The sequence below is a fragment of the Mirounga angustirostris genome, unplaced genomic scaffold (assembly GCF_029215605.1).
Source record: "Mirounga angustirostris isolate CCGP_5_RB_7025 unplaced genomic scaffold, mMirAng1.0.hap1 SCAF_4, whole genome shotgun sequence".
Taxonomy (NCBI): domain Eukaryota; kingdom Metazoa; phylum Chordata; class Mammalia; order Carnivora; family Phocidae; genus Mirounga; species Mirounga angustirostris.
Genome location: NW_026991712.1, coordinates 95,585,702 through 95,613,462, shown reverse-complemented (window position 1 = coordinate 95,613,462; position 27,761 = coordinate 95,585,702). Strand labels below are relative to the sequence as shown.

The following is a 27,761-nucleotide window of genomic DNA, read 5'->3' as shown; positions in this document are numbered from 1 at the left end:
ATTCCTTTGGGCCCTATCTTAAAAAGAAGGATGTACTTGAAAGAATGCTTTTACTGAAAAGTGATGAGTAATACAAAAGATACAGTAAATTGTTTTCATGATCTAGAATGCAGTTCTTTTTTTTTTTTTTTTTTTTACTAGTAGCAAGAATTACTATCAAACTCCACCCATTGGGCCAGAGATCCTGTGGTGTTAGTGAAAGACTTGCCCCTCCTGCAGCATACTACCTACACTTGTGAGTTCTTCAGCCCCAGTGGCTAAAAATGCAGTTCTTGGGCACCTGGGTGGCTCAGTCGTTAAGCGTCTGCCTTCGGCTCAGGTCATGATCCCAGGGTCCTGGGATCGAGTCCCGCATCCCTGCTTGTGTTCCTGCTCTCGCTATCTCTCTGTTAAATAAATAAATAAAATCTTTAAAAAAATAAAAAAATAAAAATGCAGTTCTTTTTATAGTCTTTAATTTCAAGGTAGTATTGATCGTTGGGTTACAGATGTTTTAAGTTTCACCTACCCTTGCTTTTAGGATGTAACTAGTTTTATGGGTTTATATCAGTTCTTGTTTCACTAATTTGGGGAAGCATAAAATGCTGCTATCATTGATGGGTTTTGGTTAATGTACCCATCACTTTTTAGGAATATGTTTCATAGGATTATTGTTTTTACGTTGCTTTTCCATCAAAAGTTCATAAGAGATGTCTTGAATATTTTCAGTACACTAACACTGTTTTCTTGAAATACCTAGATATTTGTAACAGCTAATATGCTGAGAATGAAAACAATGACAGTGTCACTTAGTCACAGTCAGTAGGTCAGTAGAACACATGCTATAAGTTGTTTTTCTGATAGTACAGATGTTTTTGAGCTGATTCATCCAAAGGCTTTCCAAGCCCCCATGTGCTTCCTAAGTTGTGTTTGCTGCAGGTTGGCTTGGTAGCGTGCAATCATGAGTTAGGGGAGAAGAAAGAGCCCGACCAACCCCTACATTGTTCTGAGCCATATTTTTTCTTTTCAATGGAACTAAACCAATATGAATGTTGAGAGAGATCAAAATTTGGCAGCTTTTCAATTGCTTGATGTTTATAAACAGGCTTTCTTCAGGGAAAGGAATTTGGAGGAGGGCAGAGATGTTATTCTCTTTTCTTACGTATCTGCAATGTCCTATTTGACCCACGCAGGTTAAACATTTTAATACTATGGACAGTCCATTTGAGTTTGGGACTGTATGACAATAATGGATTGATATACAAACATTTCTGTACCTTATACAGTAAGGAAAATTGAGTAAGTGTGGGTGCGGAGGTAATGTGCTGACCTATACACTTCTCATCTTGTCCTCAGCAAGGAGTTTATGGTAACTTTCACGGATTCCCATTTGTTGTTTAAATGGCCAGTGTTTAATGAGTACCTATTAAGTGCTAGCCCCTGTTCTTGGTGGTAGGAATGGAGTGGTGAACACGGTATTTTCTACTCTTTTTTTTTTAAAAAAGATTTTATTTATTTATTTATTTATTTATTTATTTATTTATTGAGCATGTGGGGGGGGGCAAAAGGGGAGAGAGAGAGAGAGAATCTCCAGCAGTCTTCCCACTGAGCGTGGAGCCTGACAAGGGGCTTGATCTCACAACCCTGAGATTATGACCTGAGCCGAAACCAAGAGTCAGACGCTCTACTGGCTGAGCCACCCGAGATAGTTTTTGGTCTGCCTTCAGCTCGGGTCATGATTCCAGGGTCCTGGGGTCCAGCCCTGCATCGGGCTCCCTGCTCAGCGGGAAGCCTGCTTCTCCCTCTCTCTCTCCCCCTGCTTGTGTTCCCTCTCTTAGTGTGTCTCTCTCTCTGTCAAACAAACAAACAAACAAATAAATAAGTAATCAATCTAAAAAAAAGATTATGTGGGGCGGGTAGATAGATAATAAACATGTATATAAATAAGATAATTTTATTTATTTATTTATTTTTAAAGATTTTATTTATTTATTTGAGAGAGAGAATGAGATAGAGCATGAGAAGGGGGAGGGTCAGAGGGAGAAGCAGACCCCCTGCTGAGCAGGGAGCCTGATGCGGGACTCAATCCTGGGACTCCAGGATCATGACCTGAGCTGAAGGCAGTCGCTTAACCAACTGAGCCACCCAGGCGCCCAGTAAGATAATTTTAATTATCAGTAAGATAATACTGATAAATATGGAGAAGATAAAACAGGTTTTGGTAGATTGTGAAGGTCATAGGGTATGGTGAGAGCTGTTTAGTTAGAGTCAGAGAAGGCTGCATTGAAGACGTGACTTTTGGATTGGGACCTGAAGGGGTAAAGTGAGGAAACCATGAGAGGCCATGTATAAGAACATTCCCAGCAGAAAAAACTACAAGGTGATAATAAACCTGGTATGTTCAAGGACAGTGAGCCAAGGGGGAGGAGGAATAAGAGATAAGGTTGGAGAAATAGCCAGGGTCACATGGAGAGTAGTAAGTCACAGGAAGGAGTTTGGATTTTTAAAAATGTGACAGAAAACATTTGTAGGGTTTTTCACAGTGAGGTGTTTATAATCCGTGTGGAAGATAGACAAGAGGACAGCAGAGAATGGAAGCAGGAAGATCATGTAGGACGCTGTTGCTAGTGTCAGGGGGAAGGTGGTGGTGGCTTAGATCACCATGGTTACAGTGGAGATTCAAGTAATGAAGCCAGTGGAAATTGGCAGAGAGACTGGAATGGTATGAAGGAAGGAGTCAAGGATAACCCTAATTTTTTGGTGTCAGTAACTAAGTGCATAGTGGTGCTATTTGCTGAATTGGGCAAGTCTTGAAGTTGGATGTAGAAGTGTAGGTTGAGGACATCCTCTCTGTTGGGGCCATATTAGCCCTCTGTACACCAACAAAAATAGTCATCATCATTTACCATCTGAATCCATTGTACCCTTTTTACTTTCAATTTTATATTTTTAAGTTATTTTACAGATAATGTTTAGAAGTACATATACAGGAATAATGAAGATAGCTTTATTAGAAATGTTAATAAGAATTTAAACATATCAAACTCAACTTTAAAAATACTTCTTTTTCCCAGCAATTTTAGGTTCATAGTAAAACCGAGTGGAAAGTACAGAGCTAACCCATATGCCCCCTGCCCCCACTCATGCACAGCCTCCTCCGTTATCAACATTCCCCACCAAATTGGTGTATTTGTTACAATCGATGAATGCGCATTGACATATTATCACTGAAAGACCATAGTTCCCCTTAGGGTTCACTTTTGGTGTTGTATATACTATGGGTTTGGACAAATGTACAATGACCCTTATCCACCATTATAGTAAAATACTCAGTGCTGTGCCTGTTCATTCTTCCCTCCCCCATAATCCCTAGCAACCACTAATCTTTTTCCTGTCCCTATAGTTTTGCCTTTTCCAGAATGATGAGAAGACAAGCCATGGAGTGGAAGAAATAATTTGCATGATAAAAGCCCATTGACCAGAATGTCATATAGTTACAATCATACACTATATAGGCTTTTCAGATTAGCTTCTTTCACTTAGAAATATGCATTTGAGGTTCTTACATATCTTTTTATGGCTTGGAAGCTCATTTATTTTTAGTGCTGAATAATATTCCATTATCTGGATGTGCCACAGTTGGTCGATTCACCTGCTGAAGGATATCTTGGTTGCTTCCAACTTTGGGCAATTACGAATAAAGCTGCTCTAAACACTTGTGTGGGTAACCTCCATGCTTAGGCCAATTTGTGTGGGTATAAGTTTTTAATTCCTTTAGTTAAATATCAAGGAGCAAGGTTGCTGGATTGTATGGTAAGAATATGTTTAATTTTGTAAGAAACCTCCAAACTCTCTTCTAAAGTCACTATGCCATGTTGCATTCCCACCATCAGTGAATAAGAATTCCTGTTGATCCACATCCTCACCAGCATTTAGTGTTGGCAGTGTTCTGGATTTTGGCCATTCTAATAGGTGGGTAGTGATATCTGTAGTTTTAATTTGTGTCTCTTTGGTGACATATGATGTTCAGCATCTTTTCATATGCTTATTTGCCATCTGTATATCTTCCTTGGTGAGATATCTGTTAAGGCCTGTGGCTCATTTTGTAATGGAGTTGTTTTTTTGTTGTTGAGTTTTGAAAGTTCTTTGTGTAGTTTGGTTAACGGGCTTTCATCACATACGGCTTTTGTAAATATTTTCTCCCACTCTGCGGCTTGTCTTCTCATCATTTTGACAGTGTCTTTCACAGAACAGAAATTTTTATTTTTAATGAAGTCAGTGCTTCAGTTTAATCAATCCTTTCCTGGGTTGGGCTTTTGATGTCTTAGCTAAAAAGTCATCACCAAACCCAAGATCCATCTAGATTTTTTTCCCCTATGTTATCTTCGAGAAGTTTTATAATTTTGCATTTTTATTTAGGTCTGCAATTCATTTTTTTAAGAGTGTAAGATCTGTGTCTAGATTAATTTTTTTCATGTTGATGTCCATTTATTCCAGCACCACTTGTTAAAGAAGACTATCTTTTCTTCATTGTGTTGACTTTGCCCTTTTGTCAGGGATCAGTTGATTATATTTTTGTGGGTATATTTCTGGTCCCTCTATTCTGTTCCATTGATCTGTTTGTTTATTCTTTCACCAGTTCCACACGGATTTAATTACTGTGACTTTGAAAGTCTTGAAGTTGGTTAGCTTGTTCTTGTCTTTCAATATTCTGTCAGCTATTCTGAACCTTTTGCCTCTTCACATAAACTTTATTTATTTAAAACCAGCACATTTATTGTGTGAGCCATCATTGAAATCCTTAAAATGAACTGCATGCTGCAGTAGTCACCCTCTTGGGTTGAGGTGTTGTTCCTTCACGGAATCCATGCCTGAATCTGAGCAATACAATTTTTAGGTGCCTCATCTGACAGGTTCCAGAGGTATTTTGTTTTTTAGCCTTGGCACTCCAGTTACACTTTCTCTTCTGCTTGGCAGGATAGCCACATTTGCCACAGGTTGACTTCTGAAGGTGGTAGAATTCAGAGCCACAGTGGCAGCACATGTGTCTCTTTTTGCGACGCTTTCCAGATGATGACTACACCTTCATCATCTTGTTTCCAATACCAAGACCAAAGAGTCCATATAAATTTTAGAATCAGTTTGTTGATAGCCACAAAATAGTTTACTGGGTGTCAAACTCATTTTTACTTTGTTTCCTGGTTGTGAAGGCATATACATATTCAAAATGAGAGAAGTCCTTAAAAATAATTAACTCATCAACTGCCATTGATAAACCTGGAACATATACATTGAATACATACTAATTTCAGATTTTAAATACATTTCTAGTAGGCTTTGGCTTATCATTACTTCTGGTTCTTGTATTTTCATTGTCAAAAGCAATACTTTGAAAAATTTTGATGGCTGATGATTTTGTTTGAAAAAAAGGATAACCATTATCAGTTGAAAAGCATTTTTGTTTTTTAAATTTATAAATTCACAATTAGAATGCTCTATCCAATGATTTTTTCATTTCTATATAACCAGTTTCCTTCTCTTCTGTACACCTTTATATAAATATCTGCCTGCAGCATTTATACATCTATGAGCTTTATCAAGTAAATTTTGCTGTACAAACATAAAAGATGAAAGAATACTACCACATATCCTTTTAGGTAAATGAGATAGTCCAGATTCTTGTAACATAGTACATGATAAAGTCCTTATTGAATTGACTATGAATCCTATATTTCCTTTTTGTCCTTAAAAATATATTGTAAACTCACCACATCTTAGATTTGAGAAGATTCATCTAGGATTATTGCTGTTTGCAGATTCATTATCTGAAATTTTACTATGACCTGCCTGTTCACATTCAACATCTAATAATTGCAAAGCATTTTTCTCCATTGATCTCTTTGCCATTATGGGTGGATAATGAAATATTCTGAATTCTCAGCTATGTCCACTGAAACCCAAAATGAATATAAGGATGGTTTCTCCAGACTTCTTTTTGAAAGACGAGGCAATACTTTTTGGGTAACGCAATAAGAAAACTGAAGGATGGTACAGTAGTGCATCCTCCTAGGCAATTCCATTATTCTTCCTTGTTATTTAAATTTTTAAGTATAGTTGGAAATAACTGATGAGTAATGATGAAGTAATTGCCAGGATGATGAATTAGAAAAGATTTTAAGATATAGGAAAAACACTGATGTCCCATAATATATTTTGGATTTATAAAAGGGTCCAATGTAGCTATATGGTAATTGCCAGGAAAACATGACTTTTATTTTATTATTTATTCATTCATTCATTCATTCATTCATTCATTTATTTTTTAAAGTAAATTTTCTCTTTGTTCTTTGGAAGACCGCTAGGAAAAAATAAAGTCATGAAATACGAATCCTTACAAATAGAACTGCTCAAAAAGAATTAAGCAACAAAACTTGGATCCAGTAGGCCCTGATGGTATTACCAAGAGCTAAGTTTGAAATGCATATTAGATGTCCTAGTGCTAATGTGGAGTAGTTGTTGTCTCTGTGAGGCTGGAGCTCTGGGGAGATCCAGGCTAGGGATTTCGTCTGAGAGTCATCAACACATTTTTGGTATTTGAAACCTTGAGTCTATATGGGGTCACCTGGGAAGAGAGTATAGATTGGAAAGAGGAAAGAGCCAGGAATAGACCCACGGCATACAAGGCTTTTTTTTTTTTTTTTAATGTTATGTTAATCACCATACATTACATCATTAGTTTTTGATGTAGTGTTCCATGATTCATTGTTTGCGTATAACACCCAGTGCTCCATGCAGAACGTGCCCTCCTTAATACCCATCACCAGGCTAACCCATCTCCCCACCCCTCTCCCCTCTAGAACCCTCGGTTTGTTTCTCGGAGTCCATAGTCTCTCATGGTTCGTCTCCCCCTCTGATTTCCCTCCCTTCATTTTTCCCTTCCTGCTTTCTTCTTCTTCTTCCTTTTTTTTAAACATATAATGTATTATTTGTTTCAGAGGTACAGGTCTGTGATTCAACAGTCTTACACAATTCACAGCGCTCACCATAGCACATACCAGCCATTGGGAGGATATGTGCATACAAGGCTTTTTAGAAGTTTGGTGAGGGAAGAAAAGCTTCTGAGAAGGTATAATCAGTGAGGTTAGGACCCTGTGATATTTAGAGAAGAGTGTTTTAAGGAGGAAGTAATCAATTGGGTCAAAGGATGCTGAGACATAATTAAAAAAAAAGTGACGTCAGAGAAGTTTAACCATTGACTTAAAAAGAAATGGGGGGGGGTCATTGATGACCTTGAGAAGAGCTGTTTCATTGAAGTGGTGTGGTAAAAAGCACATTTATAATGGATTGAAGTGAGGAAGTAGAGGTAAAAAGTAGAGGCAACTTTCAGTAGGTTTTGCTGTGAAGAGGAAGCAGAGAAATGGTAGGTAGTTGGTGGAGGTTTCCTTTAATCCACGTTAGGGGATTGAGAGGAGTGGGTAGAGTACCTAGAACTGGGTGTGTGAGCCAGGGAGATGTTGGTACCTTTTAACATATTATAAGGTTCTATATTAATATTCTCTAGGAAAGAACAGAATAGTCCCTGCTCAGTTTCTCCCTCCCCTCTCTCTTTTCCTTTTTTGATGTTAAAAAACTCTGTAGGATTTTTACTTGCTTTTTTGTGTTAGAGACAAAATACTAAGCACTGGCTTGCCTTGTCTGATTTTTTTTTTTTTTTGATGCAAATCAACAGGGAAAAAAATGAATCTTAAGCAAATACCAATTTTCTGGGCTATATTTAATACTTGAAGTGAAATGTACTGGTAGCAAGATTTCCTTATCATTTGGGGCTTGTATGAACTATAATAATTACTGTCTAAATGATAAGATGAACTGAAATAGCATTTAGTTTAGACTAGTCTAAAATTTGAATTTAGCTATTGTTTTCTTATATGAATGTTGCTTAGGATTATGAAGAACAAAGGTTCTGAAATGTATTTTATGTTTTGAGTTATAAATAAAATTGAGGAAAAGTCTTGAAAACCTTTACTGTAGAAACTAATTTACTAAATATCTATTGAATGGGCCAGTTTGAAGCAGTCAGAACTTAAAAAACTATTTTGGATACTGTTCTGTTTCCTTAAAAAATAATATTTCTCCAGAGTGTGTAAAGGTTATACCCAGTGAAATTGGCTCTGATCATGTCCCAGATTTTCTTATCTGCCTTCGATTTGGCATATGATTTTTAGAAAATGTTCAGTTGTTTGTGATATGTAGTGGTGCCAGCTTCATTATTTTATGATTTACAGGAATCGAAACATCTTCTTTATAACTTTAAATCTTTATTTTACTTATTTTGTGTTAAAATCTTAATCCTTTGTGTTATATGTGATAGCTCAATATTGTAAGCCTACTTAGACAATAAGACTTTCTGGAACAGTTCTAAGTGATATTCTGGGAACTTAGTGGCAGTTAAACAATACAGATGTCTTTTGGCTTTTAAATTTTCATGGTTGGCTTTCACTAAGTGAGAGTGTTGGATGTAGAAATTATTTAGCATCTTTCTCAAAAGTCCCTTCAGACTAATTTCCAAACCTAGTTTCTGAAACTCTGCAAAGAAGCAAGATCTCAAAATTTTCTAAAGTTGACTATATAAAAATTCTTTGGTGTTAATGATAAGATGGTTAGTTAAACTTATTTGGGGTGTTATGTTTGCCAAAGTATTATTTTACATGTTAATGCTCATAAATTTTGTATTTTAACATGTATTTAGCTTCTTTGATTCTCCCCCTTTTCCTCTCATTTCAACACACAGTTCTTTCTTTTTAAATTTCACTGCAAATTTAGGGAGAAAAGGCTTCCTTCAACAAATCTTTAGTATCCTGCAGCATTATATTATGGGCTGTAAAATACTTCAGATTTGGTCCCTGCCCAAGACCTGGCCAGTTTCATGTCTTCAGTAACTTGATGTATTTAAAGTTTTGCTAATAAACCCTTTGAAACTTGTGGGCCTTTTCTCTCTCTCTCTTTTTTTTTTTTTTTTTTTGGTACCTTTTACCTGTAGTATTGTCTCCTAACTTGCCTCTCTAGCAAGTTCTTGCTTATTCTTTACATTTCTGCTGACACTTCCCCTCTCTCAGTGTGTTTCTTTTGGTGCTACTTCTTAAATATTCCTGGTATACTCTGCGGATACCTCTGCTGTAGAAACTATTTAAGTATAGTTGATGCACATTTGTCTTCTCCCTAGATCTGCAGTGTCTAATAGAGTAGCTAACCATAAGTAGCAAGTGAGCACTTAAAATGTGGCTACTGCAACTGAAGAACTGAATTTTTAACTTTACTTACTATAAATTAAATGTGAATAGCCACCTGTGGCTAGTAGTTAGACAGCATAGTTAGACAGCATAGTTCATAGCCTTTGTAGTGTGCTAGTAGAATGAATATGGAAAGACGTGGGTAATGATCAGTATTTCTAATAAAAGTTCAGCATCTGAATTGAAGTGTGCTTGTAAATATAAAATATGCTCTGAATTTTGAAGACAGTACCAAAAAAGGAATGCCATTAATAATTTTAAATATAAGCTATTGAAATGATACAATTTAGAATTCTACATTTGGCACACATTTGGGGCTCACATTACATTTCTGCTGGACGGTGCTGCTCTGACAATTAGCTCCTATGTAGGCAAGGACCTTATCTTTTCATTTTATCACAACCGTCATGGCACCTGCCGTTGTAGGTGCCCAATAACCAGTTGTTGAATGAGTGAAATAAATTGTCTCTAGAAATTGTAACCAGAAGACTTTTGAAGAATGGAAACTTTAGATTAAATTAAAGAAAGTGACTTTGCAGGTCTTTAGGTGTGTGTCTATTTCATAGTATATTTTGATACATTATACATAAATAAACACACACACCTGCACATAGAAGGAAGAAACACTAGAAACACAGTAGTCTTAGCACTTTTCCAGAGCACTTTCTATAATGAAATCATGAAGTCCTTGAAACAGCATCTATGGCTCATCAGTGAGGCAGGTTTTATTAATAATCTCCATTTACAGGAAACTGAGGCAGAGAAATTAAGTAACTTGCCCTAAAACACAAAAATATTAACTGGCTGACCCATGACTTGAATTCAGGCAATCTGGCTTCATAGTTTGTACTTTTAACCACTATGCTAAGGATGTATAAAGTAGATAATTTTGGTTACCCATGGTTATTCCATTACTTTGAAGGTATGAAAGGATTTGTGTGAGTGAATCTTGGGAACACTTAGACTTGGAGGACTTTTGGTGTTTAGATTTCTTTGCTTTCCTGGAATGAAGGAAATTTACTTAGAACTTGCAATCTGTTTTTAATTACTTTAAGATTTATTAAAGTTCAGCGATCAAAGTCTATTTCTGTCCACTCAGTGAGCTCTTATATTTGTGTTTTTAGTGACATTTTTTTTCTGGCTCATAGAAAAGTATAAAGAAAGTGTTGTCACTGGTAGGGTATAAGTGAAAATTGTCATTTGGCTTCTGGCAAAACAGGAAAACGAGACGGTTGCTTATATACTGGTCCCAGGAATCACCTTCCTTCTTGTATGAATAAGGAAAATTTCTTCTCAGTGACAAGACCTGTAATACTTTACTTTTGGAGGGAAGTGAAAAGGCAAGGATGTAAGTTTATTTCTCCTCAGCTTTCTATTAACATTTCCCACTGAAAGTTTTATTTCATATCTAATTGAAAATCCAGTATGCTATTATACCGAATAAATCTTATCAAATGAATAGTCATGAAGCAGCAGGGTATAATATTCAAGGGAAAAGATACATTCCTTTTCATTTTTAACATGCTGCCGCAAATTCCCATATATGCTGTTTTTTTCCCCCATTCACATTATTCTTTTCAGTAGTGACATACCTTTTGAGGATTCATACATTTGTAAGGGTATTCTGGAAAATTTAGCTTGAAAAATATGTCGAAGGAGTCAGATGGATTCTAGGTAGTGAAAATGAATTTACTTGTAGGCATCATCATTTTGCCGGGGGGAAATTGGTTTTTTCTTTTGCTTGTATGTCTCTGTTGGTGGGCACTTGGGTTGGCAGTTCTGCTCCACGCTGCCATCTGGGGACCTTGATCTTTTATCTTGTCCCATTGTCCCCTAAGCAAGGTGTTGCCCTTGCCAGCAGAGATGAATGTGAATCACCACCACCACAATCACGTTCTAGTCTGTGTGACGAGGGCAAAAACAGGTGGACGGCAAGCAGCTTTTAAAAAATATACGACCTGGAAGTTAAATACCACATTTCAACCTCCTATCCCATTGGCTAGAACGTGGTCACGTGGACACACCTATCTGCTTCCGAAGCCCGGAAATGTAGGGGGTTTTAGTTTTTGTTTTTGTTTTAATTTTATTTATTTATTTGAGAGAGAGTGAGAGTGAGCGAACACAAGCAGGGGGAGTGGCAGAGGGAGAGGGAGAAGAAGGCTCCTTGCTGAGCAGGGAGCCTGACACGGGGCTCCATCCCAGGACCCCAGGATTAAGACCTGAGCTGAAGGCAGACGCTTAACCGACTGAGCCACCCAGGTGCCCCAGGTGTTAAATTTTTAAAAGAAAAAGAAGAATGAGTGTTGGAAGGTTGTCAGTCTCTGCCCTGTGAATAATTCTCATTTATTCAGCATCTATTGTGTGTTAGACATTATGCTTAAGTGCTTTATCTGTTTTCTCATTGGGTCCTCATGGCTGGGATGCAGAGAGTGTTAATGGCTCAGGTTAGGTGATCCAGAAGTAGAAGAGCTGGAATTTGAGCTCAAGGTCTGTTGGACTCCCAAAGATCATGGTGTTCCCACCACACATGCCTTAGAGTTTAATAATTAGAAGAAGGGATCAAGATTTTTGACCCAAGCAACTGGAAAGATAGTGCTGTCATTAACAAAGACAAAAAAGTTGGACAATGTTGAGTGAGATGATCAGGGATTTGCCTCAAGGTATTTTAAATTTAAGATACCTGTTTAATCCAAGTGAAGATGTGGAGTAGGCAGTTGTATATGTGAACTTTGAGTTCAGGATAAATGATTTGGCTAAAGACATTAATTTCGTAGCTTCTAGTTTACAAATGGCATTTAAAACAAGAGAAGAAGTGTAGATAAAGAGAATAGGTCCAAGACTGGATATTCCAACCTTAAAAGATCTGGGAGATGAATAGGAATTAGAAAAGACTGCTTTCATAAATGAGCTTTTATTCCTCTCCTCAACTTTCTCAGTGTGTTTCTGTCTCTCACACACAGAAGCAAAATGTTCCACTCTTTACTGCTTCTGAATCCACCAGTAGCAAACCTTTTATCATCCTAAGAATCATAGATGGTGTCTTTGAAGTGGGAAGTATAGCCAGAAGTACCTGGGCCAAGAAAGCCAGGAACAAGAGACTTGATTCCCAATATGCTACTTTTTAATAAAATGGGAATCTGAAAGCAAATTGAGACCTGGTTTGGTATTATCACTACCCCCATATTACTTAAGTAATACTACACGTCTCTTTTCTTTCCTTTTCTGGCAGTAGTCTTTCTAATTGCTTGCTTGTTTTTGTTTTGTTTTTAATTTTCTGAGTTTCCTGCAGCAGTTTTCTGGTTAATAATGAGTATTACTTTCTAGAATGTGCATTTCAGCAAAGAATACACAAGGATTTAGAGGTACTTTATAGAAGATCTCTACTTACTTTATCCCCCAAAGCTTATAAGCCTCGTTAGGTCTGCCTTCATAGTTCACCATCTGAATCTGTTCCCATATATCTGAATTGTTCAGGTAGAGGTATTATTCCAGAATAATGAACACCACACATTGAAAGAAACAAGTGGATGAGTTTCACAACAGTTAAGTTCAATTATGCTAGCAATTAAAATCAATTAAAATCATTTTACAGAACTTGCAGCTTTGAACTAATGAAGACTATTTTTTAGCTTTAGATTTTTGAAAAGGAGAATAAGCTTCTATCTTGATCTTTACATTCAGGCAACTGGAGCTGGTAGCATGCATTTTGTTACTGTGATTGGCAGATTCCTCAGTCTGACGTATAACCCAAATCTCTCATTCGTGTTTTCTTTCCCAGATCAAATCTGGTATTTTCCTTAGAATCCCATCAGTCACCTGTACAATAAACTTAATTCTTTGTTTATATTAAGTTTTGAGCTGTTCCTGTAGCAAATCACCACAAATTTAGTGGCTTTTTTATTATCTTTTATTATCTTTATTATAAGCCACAAACATTTATTATCTTTCAGTTTGGAAGTTCAGAAGTCCAGCACGGATCTCACTAGACCAAAATCAAAATGTCTTGGGGCTGCCTTCCTTTCTGGAGACTCTAGCAGGAAACCTGCTTCCTTGCTTATTCAGGTGTTGTCAGAATTCAGTTGCTTGTGGGACTGAGACCCCGTTTTCTTGCTGGGTGTCAACTGAGAACTGTTCTCAGCTTCCAGAGGCCCCCCTGCATCCCTTGGCTTGTGGCCCCGTCTCTCATTTTCAAAGGCATCGACAGCAGGTTGAGTCATCCTCAGGCTCAGAAATTCTCCTCCTCCTTCCGTCTCATTTCTCTCAGGCTAGCAAGTTAAATTCCTTTTACGGACTCGTGATTAGTAGGGCCCATTGGGATTTTCAAGGGTAATCTCAGCATCTCAGGGTTCATACTCTTCATCACATCTGCAAAATCCCTTTTGTCATATGTAAAGTAGCATATTCCCAGGTTGATGGAGGAGGACAGCCTAGGGCAGGGACATCTTTGGGAGTGCATTCTGCCGCTTACAGCATTTCTCATGTATATATATTTCTAAAGAGAATATAAAGTACAACTTGGCTTTAGCAATAAAAAAATAATTTAGACAAATTCTCATTCCTTTTTGCTCCCCTCATCCCTTTTAATACGATTGCAATCCCAGGGAATTTAGTTTAGAGTTTGAGAAGAGATAAAATTAATCTCTGTGACTAAAACTTCAGTATAACTGGTTTTATCTAAGTCACAGTATTCCAACTCTCTATTTAATTGTGATGCTCAGGAGACAGGAGAGAAAGGCTTTAATATTGACAGTGATAGTGATGGTGATTTGTGATTATGATGCTGAACCTTTGAGGGTTCAATTTCCTTTTCATACACACGAAAGCTCTCTTGTTGTCTTTTGAAAATTATCTTCTAATTGTTAAGATGTCTGAGAGTGTCGTGTTTGGTTCAGATTGTTCAACCCATTTTTTAATTGTACCTGGGGATCTTACTCTGACTTGAAGCTTATAATTCATATGGAAAAGAAAACGTATTTGTGAAGTGACAGCATGTTTATAAACGTGAAGGCTTTTTTTGAATTGCTTTGTCAATATCAGAAATAAGAATGTCTAGTATACTTTTCTTATACTTTCCCTACCTCTTAAAAGATTATTGGAAAATTTAAATGTGCCTCATATTTTAACATGTGAATGCCATTTTGGTACAAAAGCAGGCTGGTACTGATATTTACATATAAGATTTATCCTTAGGTAACTGACTCCTGAAGCTATTTCTTCTTAGTGATGTTTAGATAAATTCAAGTCTGCTACTAAATAAAAGTGCCAGTGCCTCAAAGTCCTGTTATTTGAAGGATATTTAAGAGATCTAAAGGCCTGAAATGAATATTGTTGGGGGTGGGGTGGGATTTGAACGTACATATTTTTCTCCCACCTTTTTATTTTGAAAAATATCAAGCCTCAGCATAGTTGCAAGAAGAGTACAACAAACCCTTGTGTATCCTTTCAGCCATATTCACTGATAGTGTATGCATAAATGTAGCAAAATATTAACTAACGTGTGTGTGTGTGTGTGTGTGTATAGATACAAGTACAGATTTTTTTCTCCCCGAATCATTTGACAGTTGGTTGCAGACATTTCACTTAGAAATATTTTAGCATGTATCCCACTCAGGAAATTTAACAGTGATACAATACTATTATGTATTATGTAGTTCATATTCAAATTTCCCCACTTTTCAGATTCTGAAATAGCAAATGATTTTGAAAGGGCATTTATTACTTTGAAAATAGGAAGATCACTGAAAAGAATTTTAAATATTTATATGTGAAAACCATGGCAAATTCTAAATGAATGCCCTGGAGTACAGTTCAAAGCCAGAGAGAATTCAAGCTGTGAATTTTCAGTATAGTTTTAGGCATCAAAACTATCAGCAAATCATGTGAAGTCCTAAACTCTGTGTGCTGTTGATGTTTTCTTATAATTTACATATTTTTTTGTGAAGATAAGAACATGGAGTCTCCAAAGTCTTGAGATGGGAATGGAGTGGAAGGTTTCTTGTCAGGTTCTCTTTGAACTCTAAAATTCTATGGTTTCAATAATTTAACAGATATTAGCTATCTGTTAAATATGTAACATTGTGCTGGGTGCTCTAGGAAATATGGAGATAATCTTTGATCTCTAAGAATTCTAAGGGAGAGAGAAGTAACGAAGCAATGAATGAAAGTAAAAGTGTAAATGAAGAACAGTAAGATATCTATACATTAACAAAATACAATGGAAATTCAAAAATAGAAGTGGGCTGGGTGGTAAGAAGAGAACAGATAGGCTTTACTGGGTTGTAAATATTTATTAACAGAAATCCAGGGTTTCTACTGCAGTTTACCTGTTTATGTAAAAATTTTAACTGGAATTAACTGCATTAATAAGCGTAAGGCTTGTGTAACTCTATTAGGTTAACTGAACAAAAATAGAAGCTCCTGTAAGTGATATAGTGCAAATATGAATAACCATTACAGTTTTTAATGAAAAGAATATATTTAACTAAATTTAAGTGTAGAGAAGTAGAAATTAACAAGAAAAATATCTATAGCCATCCCACTGAAAGCTAATACCTGCTGATAATGTCACTCGATTTTCTTTCCATCATCTCTTCTGTCTTGTCTGTGTATTTACATTAGATCTTGCCAAATGTAAATTATATTCTGTTTCAAATTATAAAATCATCAATGTTTTCATTTTATTTTTTAAGATTTATTTATATGAGAGCAAGAGAGAGAGGTGAGGGGCAGAGGGAAAGAATCTCAAGCAGTTTCCCTGCTGAGCACAGACTTAGGGATCAATCCCAGGACACTGAGTTCATGACCTGAGCTGAAATCAAGAGTCAGACTCTTAACCAATTGAGCCACCCAGGTGCCCCAGTTTTTTTCATTTTAGTATCACATTTTGGTAAACACCATTTTTATTTATTTATTTATTTTAATAGATTTTATTTATTTATTTGGCAGAGAGAGCACACAAGCAGGGGGAGCGGCAGGCAGAGGGAGAAGCAGGCTCCCCGCTGAGCAAGGAGCCCGAAGCGGACTTCATCCCAGGACCCTGGGATCACAACCCAAGCCTAAGGCAGACGTTTAACCGACTGAGCCACCCAGGCATCCCTTGTAAACACCATTTTTAAAAGGAACATAACATTGAGTGCTTGTGGCCTGATTTATTAAAACCATCTCCTATTGTCAAACAAAAGAATTCAGTCTTTGTAAAGAGAAAACAATCACAGAAATGGTTAAGTGCTGATGAGAGAACAGACTTATCTCCTTGAAAAGATCTACCTTCATTTTTTACCCTGACAGTTCACCACACCAGACGTTTAATTGTATTTCTCTTGCTAATCTGTGGCTAACATTTTAACAGACCATTACTAAATTATTTAAACCTTCTATTGGATCGAGTCTAGCAAATTCAGTGTTTTGTTGACTATTGGGAAGGAGTGTTCTGTATATAGTTTTACTTTTATAAAATAACTTATTAAAAGGGGGAAAGGCGTAAGAAGCAAGTGAAAAAGAAATGTGGTTGGCACACTGGGAAAATTAAAAGAATTTCATTACAACCAGTAAAAATCTAGAAAAATTAAAATTTTGTGTACTATTTAATTGGTAATTCAGACATACAATACTGAACAGAAAAAACTCTTTCTCTTACCCCCCCATCATTCCCCAGTTCCCCTTCTAGGGGGCAGTTACTGTTATGCTGTTCTTGTGTTTCTTTATAGGATGTTTGGTGCATATATAAACACATGTTCACCCACATTCACATATGAACATATTATTCAACTTAATACAGTAGCCACCTCACACCCATTCGGATGGCTACTATTAAAAAAAAACAAAACAGAAAATAACAAGTATTGGTGAGGATGTGGGGAAATTGGAACCTTTGTGCACTGTTCGTGGAAATGTAAAATGGTGCAGCAGCTATTGAAATCAGTGATGGCAGGCAGTTCCTTAAAAAATTAAACATAGAAATACAGTATGCAAGGGCACCGGGGTGGCTCAGTCGGTTAAGTGGCTGACTCTTGGTTTCAGCTCAGGTCATGATCTCAGGGTCATGAGATCCAGCTCTGAGTCTGGCTCTGCGCTGGGATTCTGCTTGGGATTCTTACCCTCTTCCTCTCCCACTGCCCCTCCGCCTGCTAGCGCATAGGTATAAATGCACGCACTCTCTCTCAAATAAGTAAATAAAATCTTTAAAGAAAATGTAAAAAATTTAATACCTTTGGAGCTTCTTTCATGATTCTCAGATATCTGTCTCTAGGTTCAACTTTCTTAAACCACCTACTTGCCATCTCTGCCTGGTTGTTTCATGGGCATCTCACTATCACACGTCTAAAACAGAACTCCTGGTTACCATCTTTCTACCCAACCTGTTACTTTCCACGTGTTTCCCTCTATTGTAAATGGCAGCTCCATTTGTTGAGTTATTCAGGCCCACACTTTTGGAGTTGTCTTCAGCTTCTTTCTTTCTCGCACATTCCATATCTAATACCAGCAAATTCTGCAGGTCCTGACTTCAGAATATCTCACATCTGACAGCTTTTTACCACCTCTGCCTACCCTAGTCAAACTGACTTACCTTTCCGCTGGAGTTGGACTTCTGCTGGCCTGATGGTTTTCCCCGGGTCCACTCTTGCCTCTTAAAAGTCACTTCTTACAGAGATTTTAAAATTCTTTCTTTTGAAAACATTAACCAATTGTTGCACTTCCCCGTTTAGAATTCTTCAATGACCACTCACAGCACTTTGGATAAAGTAACACAGTTCCTACCATGGCTTACAAATCCCTACATGGTCTGGCCTGGCTACCTCGCTGACCATAGCTTCTACCACGTTCTTCCATGTTTTCTGAGTTCCAGCATTAGTTTCCATGACTATTACCAAGAACACTCTAGCCTTAGGGTCTCCCCTCTTAGTTACCCTCCCCTGAAACACCCCCAGATAGCCACATAATCATCCACAGAACGCTTCCCTCAGTTCATTCAGATACCAACTCAGATGTCATCTCTTCAAATCTTACTTGGCTACCTTATCTACCCAGTTACCCCATTCTCTCCCATCATGCATATTTCCTTAACTTGCTCTGTTGTAATTCGTAGCACTTATCTCCCTGACATCATGATTTACATTAATTTATTTTAGTCTGTTTCCCCCAGTAGGCTTTGTGTCTGTTCACTACCTGGAGCAATGTCTGGCTTGTGAAAAGTTCACTACCTGGACCAGGACCTGGTTTGTGAAAAGTAGAGTGTAATATTAAAAAAAAAAACAACAAAAAACAAAAAAACAGCTCTGGTGGAAGATTGCTTGGGTTCAAATGCCATTTCCACTACTGTGATCTTGAGCAGGTTGCTGAACTATTGTGTGCCTCGGTGTTCTCGTCTGTGAACTGATGATAACAGTCTCTGCCTCTATGGATTATTCTACATAAAATGAATTAATCAAAGTTGAAGTGCCAGTTCCTGTCGCATAGTAAATGTATAAGTTATCTGTTGCAGCATAATATATTACCCCAAAATAAAGTGGCATAAGAAAACAATAAACGTTTTTATCTCCTAATGTTTCTGTATGCGAAGAATTTAGGAGTGGCTTGCTGGCTCAGAGTCTCTCATGAGGTGACAATCAAGATGTAGGTCAGGGCTGCAGTCATGTGAAGACTTTATTGGGGTTGGAGGATATGCATTCACGATGGCTCACTTGCTCTCATGGCCAGCACATTGGTGCCTGAGCTGTTGTTGGCAAGAGGCCTCAGTTCTTCACACCACATGGTTCTCTTCATTGGGCTGTTGAATATTCCTCCGGCTTTCCCCAGAGCAAGTGATGCCAGAGAGAGCAAGGTAGAAGCCACAATGTCTGTTACGATTTAGTTTTAGAAGCCACACACCGTCACTGTTACAATATTCTAGTGGTCACACAGGCCAGCCCAACTTAATGTAGGTTTGGGGCATGCTTCACAAGGTGAATAGGAGGAGGCAGTAATCATTGGAGGCCACTTTGGAGTGTGGTGACCTTAATAAGTGATATACAAGTTTTACTATTATTGTAGTAGATGAAATATTTGGTTGAATGCGTAGAAGCATAAAGATCCAATTCATTATGATGATGTTGTGTGGTATGTTTCTCATCCTGTAGTTTTCAGTTTCTCTGCATCCTTATATTTAAGGTGCTCTTCTGTTAGTAGCTTATACTTTTGGTTTTGATCCAGTAAAATAATCTTTCTTTTAATGGAATAATTTAGTCCATTGGCATTTAACATAGTAACATTTTGGTTTGAATCTTTTTGTTATTTTTTATTCCACCTGGTCTGTGCCATTCGGTCTCCTTTCTTGCCTTCTTTTGAATTATTTTTTATCATTTCATTTTATCCTATTAACTTGTTAGTTGTATCTTTTTTTACTATTCTTTTAGTAATTTCCTAGAGGTTAAAACTTGCATTTTTTTTTTTTTTTAAGTCTGATTATCACTTTCTGACAAAATGAGGACTTTGGAACACTTCAACTCCATTTATTACCATTTTGCCTTTAGGCTGTTCTTGTAGTGAATTTAGATTCTCTGTATATTTTAAACTGAAGGTATGATTTTTGTTGTTTTATATAATCATTGAGATTTACCCACATTTTCACCCTTTCATTGATCTGCATTATTATAATATATCATTCCTTCTCTCTGGGATTATTCTTTGTTTGCTGGAAGAACTCCTTTCATTATTATTCCCTTTAGTACAATTCCGCTGATGATAAATTCCCTTGATTTGTATTTGTTCAGAAATGTCTTTATTCCACCTCTTTTTCTGAAGAGTATTTTTACTAGGTATAGAATTTAGGTAGGGCATTATTTTTTCCCAGCTCTTAAAATATTTTATTCAGTTTTCTTCTGATTTATATTTTCCATTGAGAAGTGGGAGTTGCTCTTTTGAAGGTACCACCCTGCTGCTTTTCAGAGTTTCTCCTCCTCGTTTTAACAGTTTGTACCATGATATGCTAAGTATGGTTTCTGTTGTGTTGATTATCCTGTTAAGTGTCCGTATTGCTTTGAATCTATGGTTTGGTGTCTAAGGTCAATTTGGGGAAATTCTTGGCTGCTGTTTCTTCATATATTACTTCTGCTACAGCCTCTTTCTCCTCTGGGACTACAGTTACATCTATGAGACCTTTTCACCATGTCTCATGCTCATACACTCATTGCCATACTTTCTTATCTTTTTTCTGTATTTTTAGTCTGGATAATTTTTTCTGACTTACCCTCCAGTTCACTAATTTATTCCCCTGTTCTGTCAAACGTGCTTGTGAACCCCTTCTATTAAGTTCTTAATTTCAGTTATTGTCTTTTTCAGTTGTAAAATTTGCATTTGATTATTTTCCCCCTGACTGTCTATTGTGAAAAGTTTTCACAATTTGAAAATTTCAAATTTCAAAGAACAATCAAGACTCATATACTCTATCTGAATTTATCATTTGAATACATTTTGCCACATTTGCTTTATCTCTGTATATAAATCCTTTTGTCCCCACCCCCAACCATTTGAGAACAGGTTCAGACATCATGACTCCTCTTCCCTAAATATTTCATTACGTTTTTTCCCCCCAAATACTTTGACATGTATTTCCCAAGAACAAAGACTTCTATATAAGTATTATATAATTATTATAGAGAATATAATACACTAGAGAATTCAATACATATGTAATGTATGTAATATAGAGTAATATGTAATACAGAGTCTATATTTAATTTTTCCCAAATGTCCCAGTAAAATCCTTTATAGCTGACCCACCCCCTGATCAAGGGTCACATATGGCATTTAGTTGTCCTATTTGGTCTCCTTTAAATTAAAATCATTTCCCAGCCTTTTTTCGGTCTTCCTTGGCATCCACATCTTTAGGTTCTAGGCTGGTTGTTTTGCAGAAGTTTCTCCAATTTGGATTCATCTCATTGTTTCTTCATGATTAGTCTTGGATTAAACATTTTTGACAAGAATACATCAGAAGATCATGGTCAGTTTGTCTCATTATTGGTGGTGTTAAGTTTGATCATTTATGACTAAGGTGAAAATGCTTATAAAAAATCACAATCTCTAAATTAGTAATGGTTCATACATGTTAAATGATGTATCAAAGTATCTCTTTCCCTAGAGTAGGAAACTTGGCAGAAACCTTAGATCATTTCCAGTACTAGAGTATTTCAAGTCGAAGGAGTCTTAAGTACTGTTCACATTTTATGCCTGACTCACTGACAACTCCGTTAACATGTCCACAAACAACTCTGTTTTAGTTAGGGGTCTTTTCCCTTTTGAATTTTGATTGCTCAGCTGAAGGCTCTTTAGTGAGTGGTGATGTGAGTACTTTTATATACTTAATACAAATTAATGAGTTTTGTTAATAATGGTTTAAACGAGCTAGGTTGTGTTTACATGTTTTGTTATTTGTAAGAAATCCTGATTCAAGGTCTGCTATGCTAGCTTAAATAGATCCTCAAAATAAGACCATACATTAAAACAAAAACAAATTTTAAAAATCCCATGTATGTTAGAAAGACTCTTTATAGTCTTTTGTTGTACTTGATTTTTTCTAGGTTTTCATAGGAATCAATTTTTATAAAATGCCTCTTAGACTATATTGTCTGCAGGCAGATGCTCCGTTTACTTCAAGAGATGCAAAAACATTTGGAGCTAGTATAACTGCTAATTGATTAGAAACAGTACTAAATACATGGATTTAAGGAAGTCATAGAGTATCTAAAGATTTTTAAAACCCATTTGCCAGGCTCTCCTATAAATGTAACACTTGATAGAGAAAGTTCCACAAGCTTTTTTAGAATTCAGGAAGATACTTAGCTTGTAGATTTCCAAAGAATGTGACGTTGTGTTTTGATTTAGTTCTTGAGGATACTGTCCCTTTCTTTTAATGATGGTTTATAATCATATTTGAACTTGTAACGTTATAATTCTATGAAGGTAAGATAAACATAGTAGGAACTAAACTGATTAAGATCCTGTTTATGCAATATCATTAATAAAACAAACTGAATTATCATTTAAGACTAAAGTTTGTGTTTGTTATTAGGAATATAAAGTCTTACCTCTAGGAGCTTACAGACTAACAGAGACAGAGGTGTAAACAAATACTTAAAGTATATATAATCATCGTAGAAGATATGCAAACACAGCAGAGATCAGCTAACTCAGCCATATTAAAACAGAGCTGTATTATGACTATGTCAATCAAAACAGCTGACATCATCAGACCTGCAGTGATTCAGAGGTCTTGGCCTTGGCAAATACTTGTGCTATCCTCTAATGTATTCCTGGGTCTTCTTTAATAGACCAGATTGACCAGATAAATGGCTTTGAAGCTTTTAAATATTCTAAAATTGAAATTTAAATCTCTTAAAAATCTTTTAAAATCTTTTTTTCAGCTTTGTGTTTACCTTTATCTGATACTATTTTAGCCTCATAGTCTGATAAAGGAATTGTGTTTTAACTTGCTACTTTTTTGCCTGTTATTAGTGCTATTTATGATTTTCAAATATTTTGACTTTAGACAATTTTCAGGTAGATATTATACTTGAATTGATTACTACTTCAATATAAAATTTGTTGGAATTTGTCTTTGCCAAGAATAATATTTCTGGTCAATATAAATAGAATTCTCTTGTGTTTTTGTTCTAGAAGAGGTTGCATGTTTCTAAGTTTGATGTTAGAATTAGGAATTGGGTGTGCCAGTTGGATGGAAGGATGGATGGATGGATGGATGGATGGATAAATGCTTGCAATAGCTCATTGCCTCTGAAGTCCTACATATGTCTGTTTAATGTGGCTGTCAGCATTGAGTAAATCAGGAAGCAAATTACTCTCCAAACCCAGGTAAGGATCTGCAAAGTTCCTTGGAATTTCACAGAAGGAGCAAACCGCTGCCTTGACCAAATAAGCACTGATAATCAGCTGCTTGTGTATTTTCCTAGCACTTTGTTTATTTTATCTGTTTATTGATTTATTAATTTCTTAGTATTTATCAGGATTGCCTTTTATTGGGAAATATTTTCCCTATTTTTTTTTATGACATTGAACCAATCTTCAGTTGTTTAAATTTTCAAGATGTGTAAATGTTTGTATTTATATTTTTCCAATTTTTTGCTCAGTACTGATTAGCAAAGAAAACCTGGCCCTTAATAAGCAAGCAAATTTGCAGGCTGGAAACATTTTTTTAAATTAATTTTTATCTAGGCCAGATTACTCTTCAAGACATGTGATTTATTGCCTGAGGCTTCTTAGATTTCTTATAAAATGCATTATATTGCCTGACCAAAATATAATATCATCTAGGTAATACAGTTTAATTAGAGCTTAATTGATTGAATCAAATTCAAGAAAACCGTGCTAAATTTTAATTTTCTCAATACTGTAAATGTCCTTTTCAGTCTTCAGCTTGGTTAAGTTCTATAATTTGCAATTATTCCAGTTACTACCTAATATATGCGCTAGAATTCCTTAAAACAGATCTTGAGAGGCATTTTCATTGTACAGTATTTTCCCTTCATATACAATATATATATTCAGATATATGCATATATACATTAACTACATATTACTTTTCCATGACTTTAAGGTCAGAAGCTGTATTTTTGTTATCTTTGTCTTTCTTCCTTTCCTTCCTTTTTTTTTTAATAGGCTCCACACCCAACGCAGGGCTTGAACTCACGACCCTGACATTGAGAACTGAGCTGAAATACAGGGTTGGACACTTAACCAGCTGAGCCACCCAGGCTCCCCTTTATCTTTGTATTTCTAATATTTGGCATAAAGTAGCTACTCATTGGAAGGAAGGGAAGAAGAAATTGAATAATCTTCAGGTACTGAGAACATCACCATTAAATTACTGAGTCCAATTTCCATTCTCTTCTATATTTACTTAGTTAGGTTATTTCAGTAGGAATATGAAAAGTACAGATATCACTCCGAAAGAAATGAATAGAAACTTCTGCAAAGTTCAACAATTCCTCTTAGTGGAATGGTAAGGTCTAGAGAAGTGATAAGTGTCTCCTCACTGGAAATGAGCAAGCAGAGATTAGATTATTCTTTGACAATGATGTTGAAAGCGAGCCCCTGTAATGGATAGAAAGTTTAAGGTGACATCTAGTAAGTTTTTTATCTTCACATTTCTGTGAAAAGTCTATTTACTTTAGTAATTAGAAAGTCAGATTTTACAGCATGCTAGAGAGTCCAAAGAACTAGATGTAAAAAAAAGCAAAGGGTATGGTTCTTAAAGTACAGTTTAAGGAGGATTTCTCATATTTTATGTGGGAAGGAAGGAACTTTGATATTTAAGTAGAATTCATCCCTTAGAGAACCTCCTTAATTAAACAGGAAATCTAGATGTTAGACAAGAAGAAAAAATAATTTTGGCAATATAAAAGTTAAAACTTATATTGCAAATAGAACATAAAATTAATACTTCCAAATTTGGAAAATATTTGCTATAGGGATGTCAGATAAAAGGGTTTGTATGTATAATGTGCAAAGAGCTCTTACAGCTTGATAAGATAATCAAGTAGGAAAATAGGGAAAGGATATGAATTTTAGGAAAGCAAATTGAGATGGTCAAGAATTTCAAAAGATGGGCAGACTTATGAGCAGTCAGTGAAATGCAGATTAAAATAATACCAAACTATTATGTTATATCCATAAGATTGGCAAAAATTAAAATGCTCCAAAACACCTGTTACTTGGGATGGGGCTGTGGGAAGTTATTTGCATACATTGCTGTTGGAAATGTGAGTCGTTATTGCCTTTCTAGGAAGGCAATCTGGCGATCTCTATTAAATTGAAAATACACATATTCTATGCCCTACTAATTCTGCTTCAGGAAATCTGCCTCTAAGGAAAAAAGCACTGGTATGTATAAGAATGTTTATTTCAGCCCTATTATAATTTGGAAAGTTACAAACAATTCCTGTTAGTGGAATGGATAAATAAATTATAGTATATCACAATGTAAAATATTATATTGCCATCAAAAACAGCATTATATGAGCTAACTTAGAGGGACTTTCTGTGAGGTATTATTGAATGAGGAAGGAAATATGTACAGAAATATGTATTAATATCCTATTCTTTTGTAGAACAAAAAAAAAGTGGGTTTATGTGTGTATGTCTACCTTCATATGAATGTATTAGCATGTGACAATGTAGAAGAATGCATTACTAGAGGGGTAACATGTTTTGGGGACTGATAGTAAGGTGGCAGGAGTAGGAAGAGGAGAGAGGAACGTGCATTACCAGGCAATTAGACGTGAGAACGGAACTCAAGGGGCAAGTCAAGATTCCAAATCTAAATTTGAGAGCCTATTATGGCGGTAATATTAGATGCTGACAAAAACCATGGCTGCTGACCTCTTAGCATTTATCTCTATTTTCTGCCATATATTTTACCACTATCTGCTTTGCCTTTGCAAGAGCTCAGCAATAGGTTTTATAATGTTTTCCACTCCAGCCAGCTTATATAAAAACAGTGTCCCTCAGATGACCTCTTTACATCCAGGAGTTACACAAAAATCTTTGAACTGATAAGGTCTTGATTTTTTTATTCACAAAATCGAATCATCATACTGCTTTGCTTTCATGTCCACACTGCCCAGCACAACACTAAGCACAGAGCACATATTCAGCAAATGTTAACTGAATGACTAAATGAAGAGACCAATTTCTTTGTAACGTGGTATCATCTTTATCTTCTAAAGAAAGGCAGGTTTGTTAGGAGACAGGAAAATACAACTACTGACTGTTCCCATTTAGCCACCCTAGTGGACAGAGAGAGGTCCGATCTCCCAGTATTTACCTGTCAGCCTTATTGAGCATCCCGGGCTCTTGGGACTGTCAGTATGGCCAAACGAAGAGAGATTTTCCAAGCAAGTCTCTTTCTTAATCCCTGCTAATTCCTGAAGAAGTGTGAAGACAAAGATTTTAAAAAGAAAGAAACATGGTACATAAACAACATAAACATAAACACTGGGAAGTGTACATGGAAGTATTTTTTTTTTTTAAGGGGAAAAAGAGAGACAGAAGGTGGACTCTAGAGTGATTGAAAGATGGGAATCTTAAAGGTGAAAACCTCTCTTTTCAGGTTTCCTTATGCCGGTCTTAACCTCTCTGGGCAGAGGTCTGGAGTTGGGGCTGGGTTTGCAGGCCTTGGCTCATTTTCCACTGTTTTCCTCACAGGCTGGAAGGTCCATTGAAGTGGTAAATAAATGCACTTTGAAGCTATCACAACTCACCTTGTTAGCTGAACTTGGCTCAGGGGCAATTATCACAGTTCCTGGTCAGCCAAGCTTGTTTGTGTTAACTGTGGCGGAGGTGTGAGAAAGACAGAAGAGAACCAGACAGGGAACCATTTGGGCGATGGGAGAGTGTGAGTGCTGATCTGCTCTCCCCTCTGACAAACGGTGTGCTTCTCCTTGTTGCTCTCAATGGACCCGTGTCATACTTTGCCGTGTGCAGGAAGCATTCCCTAATGGGAGAGCGCAGTCAGAGCAGGAGGAAACATCTAAGCTTTATTGATCTTTGCTTATCCTACAGCACTCCTCCCCACTGTGAAAGTGATTGATGTTTTAAAAAACCTTCAGGAGCCTTTGTTGGATGTTGCCATTGCTCTTTCAAACAGGAAAACAATTATGCATAAATGATGGGGAGAAAATATTTTTCTTGATTTTTTTCCCCCTCCTAAAAATGAGTGGGAGGAAATTACACAAAGTGAGTAAATTATGGTATCATTTATAAACCATTCCATTTTCACTCAGGAAACCGTAATGTAAAGCAAGAGGGGCTTTGTGAAGACTTCGCTGTTATGTTTACATATATACCAAAACTCTTTGATAGAGAGGGGTTTGCTTGTTCTTAAATTACCATTTTGAGATCTAGAAATTTTTTCCCAACTCAAAACAACAAAGCCAGCCCCCCACCAAAAGAAAAGAAAAAAGGAAAAAAAACCCTATTATTTAAAAACTATTTCTCAATCCTACAGCAAGTGACTCCGTAGTTACTTTTGCCTTACTATGGATTCTCTCAGCTGAAATTAGGAGAAAGTTTCAATTTCAGTCATCACTAATGAATGCTCCTCAGTGATCTTTTCATGTAAATTATGTCATGGTTGTACACATGCAGTCTCTGTGGCGTGAGATGATTATTCCATAATTCATACAAATAAGTCTCAAAGGTTGCCTGTGAAGAGCATTTTCTGTATTGTTGTTCATCAGTTATGGCCCCATTTTTTCTGCAATTATTAAGTTCTTTTAACCAGATATTTGCAAACCATAATCTCTTGAATATTGTTGATATCGTAACTGCTACTTAAGTAATAGGAACTGAGTCAGTATTTGTTAAGATGCTTCTAGACATGACACAGAAGAACAATAAGCCTCTAAGATAAACAGAGGTGTCATACAAAGTTAATCCTAGACCTTGACTGAACTTGTTTTCTTTTTCATTCGGGAGACTATTATCTACCCCCGTGACATT

General features: G+C 36.4%; 1 protein-coding gene and 1 pseudogene across 5 annotated transcripts in view; one reads left to right on the top strand and one right to left on the bottom strand.

Annotated features, from left to right (window-relative positions):
• The window catches only part of MAGI3 (membrane associated guanylate kinase, WW and PDZ domain containing 3), a 237,126-nt gene that overhangs the window by 75,562 nt on the left and 133,803 nt on the right, over positions 1–27,761 (top strand). The window lies entirely within an intron of this gene.
• LOC123842421 (small nucleolar RNA SNORA62/SNORA6 family) lies at positions 137–270 on the bottom strand (annotated as a pseudogene).